This window comes from Phyllobates terribilis, unplaced genomic scaffold (assembly GCF_046119375.1).
Source record: "Phyllobates terribilis strain yellow unplaced genomic scaffold, ASM4611937v1 Scaffold_7__3_contigs__length_470593459, whole genome shotgun sequence".
In the NCBI taxonomy this organism is placed as follows: Eukaryota; Metazoa; Chordata; class Amphibia; order Anura; family Dendrobatidae; genus Phyllobates; species Phyllobates terribilis.
This window is the reverse complement of record NW_027362767.1, coordinates 351,783,313-351,801,305: the sequence shown is the minus strand read 5'-3', so window position 1 is coordinate 351,801,305 and position 17,993 is coordinate 351,783,313.

Genomic DNA, 17,993 nt, shown 5'->3' with positions numbered 1-17,993 from the left:
TAGAAGTGTTCCGAAGCATTTTTAAACGTCAGCGGAATTCCGTGAACAATTGAAAAGTTCCGAAGCATTTTTAAACATCAGCGGCATTCCGAGAACAATAGAAGAGTTCCGAAACATTTTTAAACATCAAAGGAATTCCGAGAACAAAGGAAGAGTTCCGAAGCATTTTTAATCTTCAGCGGAATTCCATGAACAATGGAAGAGTTCCGAAGCATTTTTAAACTTCAGCGGAATTCCGAGAACAGTGGAAGAGTTCCGAAGGATTTTTAATCTTCAGCAGAATTTCAGGAACAATGGAAGAGTTACGAAGCATTTATAAACATCAGCGGACTTCCAAGAACAATGGAAGAGATCCAAAGCATTTTTAAACGTCAACGGAATTCCGAGAACAATGGATGATTTCCGAAGCATTTTTAAACTTCAGCGGAATTCTGAGAACAATGGATGAGTTCCAAAGCATTTTTAAACTTAGCGGAATTCCGTGAACAATGGAAGAGTTCCAAAGCATTTTTAAACTTTTGCGGAATTATGTGAACAATGGAAGAGTTCCGAAGCATTTTTAAAATTCAGCGGAATTCCGGGAACAATGGAAGAGTTACGAAGCATTCTTAAACTTCAGCGGAATTCCGAGAACATTGGAAGAGTTCCAAATCGTTTTTAAACTTCAGCAGAATTCCGAGAACAATGAAAGAGTTCCGAAGCTTTTTTAAACTTCAGCAGATTTCCGAGAACAATGGAAGCGTTCCGAAGCATTTTTAAACTTCAGCGGAATTCCAAGAACTATAGAAGAGTTTCGAAGCATTTTTAAACGTCAGCGGAATTCCGTGAACAATTGAAAAGATCCGAAGCATTTTTTAACATCAGCGGCATTCCGAGAGCAATAGAGGAGTTCCGAAGCATTTTTAAACGTCAAAGGAATTCCGAGAACAATGGAAGAGTTCCGAAGCATTTTTAAACATCAGCAGAATTCAGGGAACAATTGAAGAGTTCCGAAGCATTTTTAAACTTCAGCGGCATTCCGAGAACAATGGAATAGTTCCGTAGCATTTTTAAACGTCAGCTGAATTCCAATAACAATGAAAGTGTTCCGAAGCGTTTTTAAATGTCAACTGAATACCGAGAACAATAGATGAGTTCCGAAGCATTTTTAAATGTCAGCGGAATTCCGAGAACAATGGAAGAGTTCCGAAGCATTTTTAAACTTCAGCGGAATTCCGGGATCAATGGAAGAGTTCCGAAGCATTTTTAAACTTCAGCGAAATTCCGAGACCTCTGGAAAAGTTCCGAAGCATTTTTAAACTTCAGCAGTATTCCGGGTACAATGGAAGAGTTCCGAAGCATTTTTAAACTTCAGCGGAATTCCGAGAACAATAGAAGAGTTCCGAAGCATTTTTAAACGTCAAAGGAATTCCGAGACCAATGGAAGAGTTCCAAAGCATTTTTAAACGTCAGCGGAATTCAGAGAACAATTGAAGAGTTCCGAAGCATTTTTAAACTTAATTAGAATTCCGAGAACAATGGAAAAGTTGCGAAGCATTTTTAAACTTCAGCGGAATTCTGAGAACAATGGAAGAGTTCCGAAGCATTTTTAAACTTCAGCGGAATTCCGGGAACAATGGAAGAGTTCCGAAGCATTTTTAAACTTCAGCGGAATTACGGGAACAATGGAAGAGTTCCGAAGCATTTTTAAACGTCAGCGGAATTCCGAGGACAATGGAAGAGATCCTACGCATTTTTAAACGTCAGCAGATTTCTGAGAACTCTAGAAGTGTTCTGAAGCATTTTTAAATGTCAGCGGAATTCCGAGAACAAAGGTTGAGTTCCGAAGCATTTTTAAACGTCAGCGGAATTCCGAGAACAATGGAAGAGTTCCGAAGCATTTTTAAACTTCAGCGGAATTTCAGAAACAATGGAAGAGTTCCGAAGCATTTATAAACATCAGCGGACTTCCAAGAACAATGGAAGAGTTCCAAAGCATTTTTAAACGTCAACGGAATTCCGAGAACAATGGAAGATTTCCGAAGCATTTTTAAACTTCAGCGGAATTCTGAGTACAATGGAAGAGTTCCAAAGCATTTTTAAACATTAGCGGAATTCCGTGAACAATGGAAGAGTTCCAAAGCATTTTTAAACTTTAGCGGAATTCCGTGAACAATGGAAGAGTTCCGAAGCATTTTTAAATGTCAGCGGAATTCCGAGAACAAACGAAGAGTTACGCAGTATTTTTAAACTTCAGCATACTTCCGGGAACAATGGAAGAGTTCTGAAGCATTTTTAAAATTCAGCGGAATTCCGGGAACAATGTAAGAGTTAAGAAGCATTCTTAAACTTCAGTGGAATTCCGAAAATAATGGAAGAGTTAAAAATCATTTTTAAACTTCAGCAGAATTCCGAGAACAATGAAAGAGTTCCGAAGCTTTTTTAAACTTCAGCAGATTTCCGAGAACAATGGAAGAGTTCCGAAGCATTTTTAAACTTCAGCGGAATTCCGAGAATTTTAGAAGAGTTCCGAAGCATTTTTAAACGTCAGCGGAATTCCGTGAACAATTGAAAAGTTCCGAAGCATTTTTAAACATCAGCGGCATTCCGAGAACAATAGAAGAGTTCCGAAACATTTTTAAACATCAAAGGAATTCCGAGAACAATGGAAGAGTTCCGAAGCATTTTTAAACGTCAGCGGAATTCAGAGAACAATTGAAGAGTTCCGAAGCATTTTTAAACTTCAGTAGAATTCTGAGAACAATGGAAGAGTTGCAAAGCATTTTTAAACTTCAGTGGAATTCTGAGAACAATGGAAGAGTTCCGAAGCATTTTTAATCTTCAGCAGAATTTCAGGAACAATGGAAGAGTTACGAAGCATTTATAAACATCAGCGGACTTCCAAGAACAATGGAAGAGATCCAAAGCATTTTTAAACATCAACGGAATTCCGAGAACAATGGATGATTTCCGAAGCATTTTTAAACTTCAGCGGAATTCTGAGAACAATGGATGAGTTCCAAAGCATTTTTAAACTTTAGCAGAATTATGTGAACAATGGAAGAGTTCCAAAGCATTTTTAAACTTTAGCAGAATTATGTGAACAATGGAAGAGTTCCGAAGCATTTTTAAAATTCAGCGGAATTCCGGGAACAATGGAAGAGTTACGAAGCATTCTTAAACTTCAGCGGAATTCCGAGAGCATTGGAAGAGTTCCAAATCGTTTTTAAACTTCAGCAGAATTCCGAGAACAATGAAAGAGTTCCGAAGCTTTTTTAAACTTCAGCAGATTTCCGAGAACAATGGAAGCGTTCCGAAGCATTTTTAAACTTCAGCGGAATTCCAAGAACTATAGAAGAGTTCCGAAGCATTTTTAAACGTCAGCGGAATTCCGTGAACACTTGAAAAGATCCGAAGCATTTTTAAACATCAGCGGCATTCCGAGAGCAATAAAGGAGTTCCGAAGCATTTTTAAACGTCAAAGGAATTCCGAGAACAATGGAAGAGTTCCGAAGCATTTTTAAACATCAGCAGAATTCAGGGAACAATTGAAGAGTTCCGAAGCATTTTTAAACTTCAGCGGCATTCCGAGAACAATGGAATAGTTCCGTAGCATTTTTAAACGTCAGCTGAATTCCAATAACAATGAAAGTGTTCCGAAGCATTTTTAAATGTCAACTGAATACCGAGAACAATAGATGAGTTCCGAAGCATTTTTAAATGTCAGCGGAATTCCGAGAACAATGGAAGAGTTCCGAAGCATTTTTAGACTTCAGCGGAATTACGGGAACAATGGAAGAGTTCCGAAGCATTTTTAAACTTCAGCGAAATTCCGAGACCTCTGGAAAAGTTCCGAAGCATTTTTAAACTTCAGCAGAATTCCGGGTACAATGGAAGAGTTCCGAAGCATTTTTAAACTTCAGCGGAATTCCGAGAACAATAGAAGAGTTCCGAAGCATTTTTAAACGTCAAAGGAATTCCGAGACCAATGGAAGAGTTCCAAAGCATTTTTAAACGTCAGCGGAATTCAGAGAACAATTGAAGAGTTTCGAAGCATTTTTAAACTTCAGTAGAATTCCGAGAACAATGGAAAAGTTGCGAAGCATTTTTAAACTTCAGCGGAATTCTGAGAACAATGGAAGAGTTCCGAAGCATTTTTAAACTTCAGCGGAATTCCGGGAACAATGGAAGAGTTCCGAAGCATTTTTAAACTTCAGCGAAATTCCGAGACCTCTGGAAAAGTTCCGAAGCATTTTTAAACTTCAGCAGAATTCCGGGTACAATGGAAGAGTTCCGAAGCATTTTTAAACTTCAGCGGAATTCCGGGAACAATGGAAGAGTTCCGAAGCATTTTTAAACGTCAGCGGAATTCCGAGGACAATGGAAGAGATCCTACGCATTTTTAAACGTCAGCAGATTTCTGAGAACTCTAGAAGTGTTCCGAAGCATTTTTAAATGTCAGCGGAATTCCGAGAACAAAGGTTGAGTTACAAAGCATTTTTAAACTTCAGAGGAATTCCCAGAACAGTGGAAGAGTTCCAAAGCATTTTTAAACTTCAGCGGAATTCCGAAAACAATGGAAGAGTTCCGAAGCATTTTTAAACGTCAGCGGAATTCCGAGAACAATGGAAGAGTTCCGAAGCATTTTTAAACTTCAGCGGAATTTCAGGAACAATGGAAGAGTTCCGAAGCATTTATAAACATCAGCGGACTTCCAAGAACAATGGAAGAGTTCCAAAGCATTTTTAAACGTCAACGGAATTCCGAGAACAATGGAAGATTTCCGAAGCATTTTTAAACTTCAGCGGAATTCTGAGTACAATGGAAGAGTTCCAAAGCATTTTTAAACATTAGCGGAATTCCGTGAACAATGGAAGAGTTCCAAAGGATTTTTAAACTTTAGCGGAATTCCGTGAACAATGGAAGAGTTCCGAAGCATTTTTAAATGTCAGCGGAATTCCGAGAACAAACGAAGAGTTACGCATTATTTTTAAACTTCAGCATACTTCCGGGAACAATGGAAGAGTTCTGAAGCATTTTTAAAATTCAGCGGAATTCCGGGAACAATGGAAGAGTTAAGAAGCATTCTTAAACTTCAGCGGAATTCCGAGAATAATGGAAGAGTTCCGAATCATTTTTAAACTTCAGCAGAATTCCGAGAACAATGAAAGAGTTCCGAAGCTTTTTTAAACTTCAGCAGATTTCCGAGAACAATGGAAGAGTACCGAAGCATTTTTAGCTTCAGTGGAATTCCGAGAACTATAGAAGAGTTCCAAAGCATTTTTAAACTTCAGCGGAATTCCAAGAACAATTTAAGAGTTCCGAAGCATTTTTAAACTTCAGCGGCATTCCGAGAACAATGGAAGAGTTCCGAAGCATTTTTAAACGTCAGCTGAATTCCAATAACAATGAAAGTGTTCCGAAGCATTTTTAAATGTCAACTGAATTCCGAGAACAATAGAAGAGTTCCGAAGCATTTTTAAACGTCAGCGGAATTCCGAGAACAATGGAAGTGTTCCGAAGCATTTTTAAACTTCAGCGGAATATTGGGAACAATGGAAGAGTTACGAAGCATTTATAAACTTCAGCGGAATTCTGAGAACAATGGAAGAGTTTCGAAGCTTTTTTAATCTTCAGCAGATTTCCGATAACAATGGAAGAGTACCGAATCATTTTTAGCTTCAGTGGAATTCCGAGAACTATAGAAGAGTTCCAAAGCATTTTTAAACTTCAGCGTAATTCCGTGAAAATTGGAAAACTTCCGAAGCATTTTTAAACTTCAGCGGAATTCCAAGAATAATGGCAGAGTTCCGAAGCAATTTAAAACTTCAGCGGAATTTCAGGAACAATGGAAGAGTTCCGAAGCATTTATAAACGTCAACGGAATTCCGGGAACAATGGAAGAGTTACGAAGCATTCCTAAACTTCAGCGGAATTCCGAGAACAATGGAAGAGTTCCAAATCATTTTTAAACTTCAGCAGAATTCCGAGAACAATGAAAGAGTTCCGAAGCTTTTTTAAACTTCAGCAGATTTACGAGAACAATGGAAGCGTTCCGAAGCATTTTTAAATGTCAGCGGAATTCCGTGAACATTGGAAGAGTTCCGAAGCATTTTTAAACGTCAGCGGAATTCAGAGAACAATTGAAGAGTTCCGAAGCATTTTTAAACTTCAGTAGAATTCTAAGAACAATGGAAGAGTTGCGAAGAATTTTTAAACTACAGCGGAATTCCGAGAACAATGGAATAGTACCGAAGCATTTTTAAACTTCAGCGGAATTCCAAGAACAATTTAAGAGTTCCAAAGCATTTTTAAACTTCAGCGGCATTCCGAGAACAATGGAAGAGTTCCAAAGCATTTTTTAAACTTCAACGGAATTCCGAGAACAATGGAAGATTTCCGAAGCATTTTTAAACTTCAGCGGAATTCTGAGAACAATGGAAGAGTTCCAAAGCATTTTTAAACTTTAGCGGAATTCCGTGAACAATGGAAGAGTTCCAAAGCAATTTTCAACTTTAGCGGAATTCTTTGAACAATGGAAGAGTTCCAAAGCATTTTTAAACTTCAGCCGAATACCGGGAACAATGGAAGAGTTCTGAAGCATTTGTAAATGTCAGCCGAATTCCGAGAACAAAGGAAGAGTTCTGCAGTATTTTTAAACTTCAGCATACTTCCGGGAACAATGGAAGAGTTCCGAAGCATTTTTAAAATTCAGCGGAATTCCGGGAACAATGGAAGAGTTAAGAAGCATTCTTAAACTTCAGCGGAATTCCGCGATCAATGGAAGTGTTCCAAATCATTTTTAAACTTCAGCAGAATTCCGAGAACAATGAAAGAGTTCCGAAGCTTTTTGAAACTTCAGCAGATTTCCGAGAACAATGGAAGAGTTCCGAAGCATTTTTAAATATCAGCGGAATTCCGAGGACAATGGAAGAGTTCCTAAGCATTTTTAAACGTCAGCAGATTTCCGAGAACTCTAGAAGTGTTCCGAAGCGTTTTTAAATGTCAGAGGAATTCCGAGAACAAAGGAAGAGTTCCGAAGCATTTTTAAACTTCAGAGGAATTACGAGAACAATGGAATAGTTCAAAAGCATTTTTAAACTTCAGCGGAATTCCGAAAACAATGGAAGAGTTCCAAAGTATTTTTAAACTTCAGCGTACTTCTGGGAACAATGGAAGAGTTCCAAAGCATTTTTAAACTTCAGCAGAATTCCAAGAACAATGGAAGAGTTCCGAAGCATTTTTAAACTTCAGCATAATTCCGTGAAAATTGGAAAACTTCCGAAACATTTTTAAACTTCAGCGGAATTCCGAGAACAATGGAAGAGTTCCGAAGCAATTTAAAACTTCAGCGGAATTTCAGGAACAATGGAAGAGTTCCGAAGCATTTATAAACATCAGCGGACTTCCAAGAACAATGGAAGAGTTCCAAAGCATTTTTAAACGTCAACGGAATTCCGAGAACAATGGAAGATTTCCGAAGCATTTTTAAACTTCAGCGGAATTCTGAGTACAATGGAAGAGTTCCAAAGCATTTTTAAACATTAGCGGAATTCCGTGAACAATGGAAGAGTTCCAAAGCATTTTTAAACTTTAGCGGAATTCCGTGAACAATGGAAGAGTTCCGAAGCATTTTTAAATGTCAGCGGAATTCCGAGAACAAACGAAGAGTTACGCAGTATTTTTAAACTTCAGCATACTTCCGGGAACAATGGAAGAGTTCTGAAGCATTTTTAAAATTCAGCGGAATTCCGGGAACAATGGAAGAGTTAAGAAGCATTCTTAAACTTCAGCGGAATTCCGAAAATAATGGAAGAGTTAAAAATCATTTTTAAACTTCAGCAGAATTCCGAGAACAATGAAAGAGTTCCGAAGCTTTTTTAAACTTCAGCAGATTTCCGAGAACAATGGAAGAGTTCCGAAGCATTTTTAAACTTCAGCGGAATTCCGAGAATTTTAGAAGAGTTCCGAAGCATTTTTAAACGTCAGCGGAATTCCGTGAACAATTGAAAAGTTCCGAAGCATTTTTAAACATCAGCGGCATTCCGAGAACAATAGAAGTGTTCCGAAACATTTTTAAACATCAAAGGAATTCCGAGAACAATGGAAGAGTTCCGAAGCATTTTTAAACGTCAGCGGAATTCAGAGAACAATTGAAGAGTTCCGAAGCATTTTTAAACTTCAGTAGAATTCTGAGAACAATGGAAGAGTTGCAAAGCATTTTTAAACTTCAGTGGAATTCTGAGAACAATGGAAGAGTTCCGAAGCATTTTTAATCTTCAGCAGAATTTCAGGAACAATGGAAGAGTTACGAAGCATTTATAAACATCAGCGGACTTCCAAGAACAATGGAAGAGATCCAAAGCATTTTTAAACATCAACGGAATTCCGAGAACAATGGATGATTTCCGAAGCATTTTTAAACTTCAGCGGAATTCTGAGAACAATGGATGAGTTCCAAAGCATTTTTAAACTTTAGCAGAATTATGTGAACAATGGAAGAGTTCCAAAGCATTTTTAAACTTTAGCAGAATTATGTGAACAATGGAAGAGTTCCGAAGCATTTTTAAAATTCAGCGGAATTCCGGGAACAATGGAAGAGTTACGAAGCATTCTTAAACTTCAGCGGAATTCCGAGAACATTGGAAGAGTTCCAAATCGTTTTTAAACTTCAGCAGAATTCCGAGAACAATGAAAGAGTTCCGAAGCTTTTTTAAACTTCAGCAGATTTCCGAGAACAATGGAAGCGTTCCGAAGCATTTTTAAACTTCAGCGGAATTCCAAGAACTATAGAAGAGTTCCGAAGCATTTTTAAACGTCAGCGGAATTCCGTGAACACTTGAAAAGATCCGAAGCATTTTTAAACATCAGCGGCATTCCGAGAGCAATAAAGGAGTTCCGAAGCATTTTTAAACGTCAAAGGAATTCCGAGAACAATGGAAGAGTTCCGAAGCATTTTTAAACATCAGCAGAATTCAGGGAACAATTGAAGAGTTCCGAAGCATTTTTAAACTTCAGCGGCATTCCGAGAACAATGGAATAGTTCCGTAGCATTTTTAAATGTCAGCTGAATTCCAATAACAATGAAAGTGTTCCGAAGCATTTTTAAATGTCAACTGAATACCGAGAACAATAGATGAGTTCCGAAGCATTTTTAAATGTCAGCGTAATTCCGAGAACAATGGAAGAGTTCCGAAGCATTTTTAGACTTCAGCGGAATTACGGGAACAATGGAAGAGTTCCGAAGCATTTTTAAACTTCAGCGAAATTCCGAGACCTCTGGAAAAGTTCCGAAGCATTTTTAAACTTCAGCAGAATTCCGGGTACAATGGAAGAGTTCCGAAGCATTTTTAAACTTCAGCGGAATTCCGAGAACAATAGAAGAGTTCCGAAGCATTTTTAAACGTCAAAGGAATTCCGAGACCAATGGAAGAGTTCCAAAGCATTTTTAAACGTCAGCGGAATTCAGAGAACAATTGAAGAGTTTCGAAGCATTTTTAAACTTCAGTAGAATTCCGAGAACAATGGAAAAGTTGCGAAGCATTTTTAAACTTCAGCGGAATTCTGAGAACAATGGAAGAGTTCCGAAGCATTTTTAAACTTCAGCGGAATTCCGGGAACAATGGAAGAGTTCCGAAGCATTTTTAAACTTCAGCGAAATTCCGAGACCTCTGGAAAAGTTCCGAAGCATTTTTAAACTTCAGCAGAATTCCGGGTAAAATGGAAGAGTTCCGAAGCATTTTTAAACTTCAGCGGAATTCCGGGAACAATGGAAGAGTTCCGAAGCATTTTTAAACGTCAGCGGAATTCCGAGGACAATGGAAGAGATCCTACGCATTTTTAAACGTCAGCAGATTTCTGAGAACTCTAGAAGTGTTCCGAAGCATTTTTAAATGTCAGCGGAATTCCGAGAACAAAGGTTGAGTTACAAAGCATTTTTAAACTTCAGAGGAATTCCCAGAACAGTGGAAGAGTTCCAAAGCATTTTTAAACTTCAGCGGAATTCCGAAAACAATGGAAGAGTTCCGAAGCATTTTTAAACGTCAGCGGAATTCCGAGAACAATGGAAGAGTTCCGAAGCATTTTTAAACTTCAGCGGAATTTCAGGAACAATGGAAGAGTTCCGAAGCATTTATAAACATCAGCGGACTTCCAAGAACAATGGAAGAGTTCCAAAGCATTTTTAAACGTCAACGGAATTCCGAGAACAATGGAAGATTTCCGAAGCATTTTTAAACTTCAGCGGAATTCTGAGTACAATGGAAGAGTTCCAAAGCATTTTTAAACATTAGCGGAATTCCGTGAACAATGGAAGAGTTCCAAAGGATTTTTAAACTTTAGCGGAATTCCGTGAACAATGGAAGAGTTCCGAAGCATTTTTAAATGTCAGCGGAATTCCGAGAACAAACGAAGAGTTACGCATTATTTTTAAACTTCAGCATACTTCCGGGAACAATGGAAGAGTTCTGAAGCATTTTTAAAATTCAGCGGAATTCCGGGAACAATGGAAGAGTTAAGAAGCATTCTTAAACTTCAGCGGAATTCCGAGAATAATGGAAGAGTTCCGAATCATTTTTAAACTTCAGCAGAATTCCGAGAACAATGAAAGAGTTCCGAAGCTTTTTTAAACTTCAGCAGATTTCCGAGAACAATGGAAGAGTACCGAAGCATTTTTAGCTTCAGTGGAATTCCGAGAACTATAGAAGAGTTCCAAAGGATTTTTAAACTTCAGCGGAATTCCAAGAACAATTTAAGAGTTCCGAAGCATTTTTAAACTTCAGCGGCATTCCGAGAACAATGGAAGAGTTCCGAAGCATTTTTAAACGTCAGCTGAATTCCAATAACAATGAAAGTGTTCCGAAGCATTTTTAAATGTCAACTGAATTCCGAGAACAATAGAAGAGTTCCGAAGCATTTTTAAACGTCAGCGGAATTCCGAGAACAATGGAAGTGTTCCGAAGCATTTTTAAACTTCAGCGGAATATTGGGAACAATGGAAGAGTTACGAAGCATTTATAAACTTCAGCGGAATTCTGAGAACAATGGAAGAGTTTCGAAGCTTTTTTAATCTTCAGCAGATTTCCGATAACAATGGAAGAGTACCGAATCATTTTTAGCTTCAGTGGAATTCCGAGAACTATAGAAGAGTTCCAAAGCATTTTTAAACTTCAGCGTAATTCCGTGAAAATTGGAAAACTTCCGAAGCATTTTTAAACTTCAGCGGAATTCCAAGAATAATGGCAGAGTTCCGAAGCAATTTAAAACTTCAGCGGAATTTCAGGAACAATGGAAGAGTTCCGAAGCATTTATAAACATCAGCGGACTTCCAAGAACAATGGAAGAGGTCCAAAGCATTTTTAAACGTCAACGGAATTCCGGGAACAATGGAAGAGTTACGAAGCATTCCTAAACTTCAGCGGAATTCCGAGAACAATGGAAGAGTTCCAAATCATTTTTAAACTTCAGCAGAATTCCGAGAACAATGAAAGAGTTCCGAAGCTTTTTTAAACTTCAGCAGATTTACGAGAACAATGGAAGCGTTCCGAAGCATTTTTAAATGTCAGCGGAATTCCGTGAACATTGGAAGAGTTCCGAAGCATTTTAAACGTCAGCGGAATTCAGAGAACAATTGAAGAGTTCCGAAGCATTTTTAAACTTCAGTAGAATTCTAAGAACAATGGAAGAGTTGCGAAGAATTTTTAAACTACAGCGGAATTCCGAGAACAATGGAATAGTACCGAAGCATTTTTAAACTTCAGCGGAATTCCAAGAACAATTTAAGAGTTCCAAAGCATTTTTAAACTTCAGCGGCATTCCGAGAACAATGGAAGAGTTCCAAAGCATTTTTAAACTTCAACGGAATTCCGAGAACAATGGAAGATTTCCGAAGCATTTTTAAACTTCAGCGGAATTCTGAGAACAATGGAAGAGTTCCAAAGCATTTTTAAACTTTAGCGGAATTCCGTGAACAATGGAAGAGTTCCAAAGCAATTTTCAACTTTAGCGGAATTCTTTGAACAATGGAAGAGTTCCAAAGCATTTTTAAACTTCAGCCGAATACCGGGAACAATGGAAGAGTTCTGAAGCATTTGTAAATGTCAGCCGAATTCCGAGAACAAAGGAAGAGTTCTGCAGTATTTTTAAACTTCAGCATACTTCCGGGAACAATGGAAGAGTTCCGAAGCATTTTTAAAATTCAGCGGAATTCCGGGAACAATGGAAGAGTTAAGAATAGTGTTGAGCATTCCGATACTGAAATATCGGGTATCGGCCGATATTCACTGTATCGGAATTCCGATACTTAATTCCGATACTTTTATAATATCGAATACCGGAATCGGAAGTTCCCATAATGCCTGCGCTCTGCAGTGTCTGTGAAGGATGACAAGCTGGATGGCAGCGCTCAGCTGCGATCCAGCTTGTCATCAGAATGCCATCCCAGCGTGGGAGAATTCTCCTGATTGTTTAAAAGCCGGCGGGCGGTAAAAAGCCGCCGGCTTTTAAACAATCACACAGCCCCATACTGCTTCCCCGCAGCCTCCCACCCCGATCCTCCGCTCCCCCCGCCACCTCCAATCCCAATCGTAAATTAGGACCGGGCGGGGAGCGCAGCACCAAGGAGCGAAGGACCCGGGCGGGGAAGCCGGCAGTGAAAAGACTTCACCGCCGGCTTTCCCGTTCTGTGCTGCGCTTTCCCGCCGGTTATTTCAAATGAACAGCTGAGGTATCAGGTGATGCCGATCAGCTGTTCATTTGAAGTAGCCGCGGTGCCCTCAGAGGGTTCATGTGAGTTCATGCTTGACTGCATGAACTCACATGAACTTTCCCACGGCCGCACAGGTCAGCCTCACCTCCCAGACCCGTCATGATTAGTGTGTGCGGGGTGTGTGTGTGCGGGGTGTGTGTGCGGGGTGTGTGTGTGCGGGGTGTGTGTGTGTGCGGGGTGTGTGTGCGGGGTGTCTGTGCGTGCAGGCAGACATAGGCCGATGTGACACTACTACTCCCATCGGCCTATATCTGTCCCCCGTCCACTCGTGCCAGCAGGATCAGCTCGATGGGAGCAGTAGTTCCCATCAGCCTGATCCTGCTATATAAATTGCCCTACTGTGTCCCCAATAAATGTTAGATACATGTCATTGGTGGCCAGTGGTTACCTAAAAGAAATTAGTTTATACATTACCTGTCCCCGCCGATCGTCACCTAAAATAAAGTAAAAAATAAAAAACTACACCTATACTCACCAAGACACCTAATTCCCCGAAGCCATCGATCTCCTGTAATAAAATATAAAATAATAAACCACAACCTTATCCTTACCCCTCCGTAGCAGTCCACGAGTGTCCCACGAAGATCTCCAGTTCAGAGCAGCCACATAGAATGTGACCGCTCTGAACCGCTGCCGCCGCTAGAATGACGGGGCCGTAAGGGTTCACCAGAGTTAAGGCAGCGCTGCTCCGGTTAGCTGCTTTACGGCACTGCTGTATCGTGAGAAATTCCCACGGTACAGCACTGCCGTAAAGGAGGTCTCCGGAGCTGCGCTGCCTGAATGCACTCCGGTAACCTCAGTCAGTGGCTCCCGCTGCCGGGAGCGGACGTGTTCCCGGCAGCGTGAGCTTACAGCAGCCATGCACAGCTGTCACCATCTCCAGATGTGACAGCTGTGCATGGGAGATCAGCGCAGGAACGTGGACAGGTAACTATTTTTTTTTAGTAAACTAAGAATTAAATAAAATGGTGTTTTATTTCAAATAAATTATTTTTTTCTGGGTGTAGTGTGTTTTTTCTTTTTAACACTTTGTAGGTTAGTAATGGGGGTGTCTTATAGACACCCATCATTACTAACCTGGGCTTCATGGCAGCTGGCGCTGACATGAACCCCACCACTATTACCCCCTGCCACCGCACCAGGGCAGCGTGGAAGAGCGAGGCTAAGTGCCAGAATTGGCGCATCCTATGGATGCGCCATTTCTGGGGCGGCTGACGGCTGGTGTTTCTAGCCTGGGAGGGGGCCAATATTCATGGCACCCTTCCTGAGCTATTAATATCAGCCCCCAGCTGTCTGCCTAGCCTTTGCTAGCTATTAAAATAGGGGGGACCCCACGTCATTTTTTTTGGGGGGGTCCCCCATTTTAATAGCTAGTAAAGGCTAGGTATTCAGCTGGGGGCTGATATTAGTAGCCTGGGAAGCTCCGTGGGTTTTACCCCCTTCCCAGGCTTCAAACATCTGCCCCAGCCGTCTGCTTAACCTCCGCTAGAGACTAAAATTATGGGGGATCCCACGCCATTTTTTTTTAAAATAAATCCTTTATTTTAACACTAAATGACATTTGAGGACTTAATAAAGATGCAATCCCTAAATTATTATTTATTTTTTAATAAATTTTTCCCAAAACTTTTGACGTGGGCTTCGCCATATTTTTGTATGCCAGCCAGGTACAGCATCCAGCTTCTATGAACGCGCCATTTTCCGGGGCGGCCGCGGACTGCAATTTTCAGCGGGGGGCAGAAAGCTTGGGCCTCCCTGCGCTGCAGATTCCATCCCCCAGCTGCCTAGTTGTACCTGGCTGGACACAAAAATAGGGAGAAGCCCCACGTTTTTTTTTTTTTAATTATTTCATGAAATTCATGGAATAATTAAGAAAAAAAGGGCTTCCCTATATTGTTGTGTCTGGCCAGGTACAAATAGGCAGCTGGTGGTTGGGGGCAGCCCGTTCCTGCCTGCTGTACCTGGCTGGACACAAATATAGTGTGAAGCCCCACGTCAATTTTTTTTTAATTATTTCAGGAAATTCATGAAATAATTAAAAAAAAATTATGTGGGGCTTCGCCCTATATTTGTGTCCAGTCAGGTACAGCAGGCAGGAACGGGCTGCCCCCAACCACCAGCTGCCTATTTGTACCTGGCCGGACACAACAATATAGGGAAGCCCTTTTTTTCTTAATTATTCCATGAATTTCATGAAATAATTAAAAAAAAATTGACGTGGGGCTTCGCACTATATTTGTGTCCAGCCAGGTACAGCAGGCAGGAACGGGCTGCCCCCAACCACCAGCTGCCTATTTGTACCTGGTTGGACACAACAATATAGGGAAGCCCTTTTTTTCTTAATTATTTCATGAATTTCATGAAATAATTAAAAAAAAAAAATACGTGAAGCTTCTCCCTATTTTTGTGTCCAGCCAGGTACAACTAGGCAGCTGGGGGATGGAATCTGCAGCGCAGGGAGGCCCAAGCTTTCTCCCCCCCCCCCCGCTGAAAATTGCAGTCCGCAGCCACCCCGGAAAATGGCGCGTTCATAGAAGCTGGATGCTGTACCTGGCTGGCATACAAAAATATGGCGAAGCCCACGTCAAAAGTTTTGGGAAAAATTAATTAAAAAATAAATAATAATTTAGGGACTGCATCTTTATTAACTCCTCAAATGTCATTTAGTGTTAAAATAAAGGATTTATTTAAAAAAAAATTGACGTGGGGCTTCGCCCTATATTTGTGTCCAGCCAGGTACAGCAGGCAGGAATGGGCTGCCCCCAACCACCAGCTGCCTATTTGTACCTGGTTGGACACAACAATATAGGGAAGCCCTTTTTTTCTTAATTATTCCATGAATTTCATGAAATAATTAAAAAAAAAAATGCTTGGGGCTTCGCCCTATTTTTGTGTCCAGCCAGATACAACTATGCAGCTGGGGGCTGGAATCCGCAGCGCAGGGAGACCCAAGCTTTCTGGGCCACCCCCGCTGCAAATTGCAGTCCGCAGCCGCCCCAGAAAATGGCGCGTTCATTGAAGCGCCATCTTCTGGCGCTGTACCCAACTCATCCAGGGCCCTGGTGCGGTGGCTCACTGGGTAATAAAGGGGTTAAGGCCAGCTTGGTATTATCAGCTGGCCCTAAGCCCAAAATTCATGGGGTCACGCCAATATTAGACATGACCACCATGAATTTCTAGTAAAGTATTTAAAAAAACACAACACCCAGAAAAAAGTCCTTTAATTGAAATAAACACACAATTCTTTATTGTTCTAAATTAAACCATACTTACCATCACGCCCATTCCAGCTGAAGCCAACGATCTCCTGCAATAAAAGTAAAATAATAAAGCAACCTCATCCTTACCTTTCCATGGCTCCCACGACAGCTTCAGCTCTGCTACATCGAGATGACAGGCTGGACCGCAGCAGAACGCTGCCATCCATCCTGTCATCCCGCAGACACTGAGAAGCACAGGCATGCTTGTGCTCCTCAATGTCTGGCTGTGACGGCATAAAGATGAGCCGAGGTCATGTCCAATGAACTCAGCTCACCTCATGTACGTCACTGACAGCGTGGGAAAATTCTCCTGCACTCAGCACTTCAGCGTGAGAATTTTCCCACACTGTCAGTGACGTGCATGAGGTGAGCTGAGTTCATTGGACATGACCTCACCTCATGTATGTCACTGACAGCGTGGGAGAATTCTCACGCTGAAGCGCTGAGTGCAGGAGAACTTTCCCACGCTGTCAGTGACGTGCATGAGGTGAGCTGAGTTCATTGGACATGAACTCGGCTCATCTGGATGACGTCACAGAGAGACACTGAGGAGCGCAAGCAAGCCTGCGCTTCTCAGTGTCTGCGGGATGACAGGCTGGATGGCAGCGTTCTGCTGCGGTCCAGCCTGTTATCTCGATGTAGCAGAGCTGAAGCTGTCCTGGGAACCATCGAAAGGTAAGGATGAGGTTGCTTTATTATTTTTCTTTTATTGCAGGAGATCGTTGGCTTCAGCTGGAATGGGCGTGATGGTAAGTATGGTTTAATTTAGAACAATAAAGAATTGTGTCTTTATTTCAATTAAAGGACTTTACTCTGGGTGTTTGTGTTTTCTTTTAACTTTGACTATGGGGTTAGTAATGGGGGTGTCTTATAGACGCCTCTCCATTACTAACCTGGGCTTGATGTCAGCTGGCATTATAAGCTGACATCAACCCCAACCCTATTACCCCCTGCCACCGCACCAGGGCAGCGTGGAAGAGCGAGGCTAAGTGCCAGAATTGGCGCATCCTATGGATGCGCCATTTCTGGGGCGGCTGACGGCTGGTGTTTCTAGCCTGGGAGGGGGCCAATATTCATGGCACCCTTCCTGGGCTATTAATATCAGCCCCCAGCTGTCTGCCTAGCCTGTGCTAGCTATTAAATTAGGGGGGACCCCACGTTATTTTTTTGGGGGGGTTCCCCATTTTAATAGCTAGTAAAGGCTAGGTATTCAGCTGGGGGCTGATATTAGTAGCCTGGGAAGCTCCGTGGGTATTACCCCCTTCCCAGGCTTCAAACATTTGCCCCAGCTGTCTGCTTAACCTCCGCTAGAGCCTAAAATTAAGGGGAACCCCACGCCAATTTTTTTTTAAATAAATCCTTTATTTTAACACTAAATGACAAGTACAGTAATCAACACTGTCACTGTACTTCATATATATGTGACTGACATGTTTCTATCTATCTAATCTATGTGTGATTCTCTATTCTTTCTGTTCTAAATTGTCGGGTACAGATGCTGAATTGCCGGCCGGCTTTCTTAAAGAGACGGTGCATGAAAACACTATTATTTTTTTAAATAAATCCTTTACACTAAATGACAAGTACAGTAAGCAACACTGTCACTGTACTTCATATATATGTGACTGACATGTTTCTATCTATCTAATCTATGTGTGAAGCTCTATTCTTTCTGTTATAAATTGTCGGGTACAGATGCTGAATTGCCGGCCGGCTTTTTTAAAGAGACGGTGCACGAAAACACTAATATTTTTTTTAATAAATCCTTTACACTAAATGACAAGTACAGTAAGCAACACTGTCACTGTACTTCATATATATGTGACTGACATGTTTCTATCTATCTAATCTATGTGTGATGCTCTATTCTTTCTGTTGTAAATTGTCGGGTACCGGTGTATGCCGCTGATGAATTGCCGGCTTTTCATGTCATTCTACATTATTCTTAGTTGTTTTACTTCATGTAGAATTAACCTACAAGGAAAGAA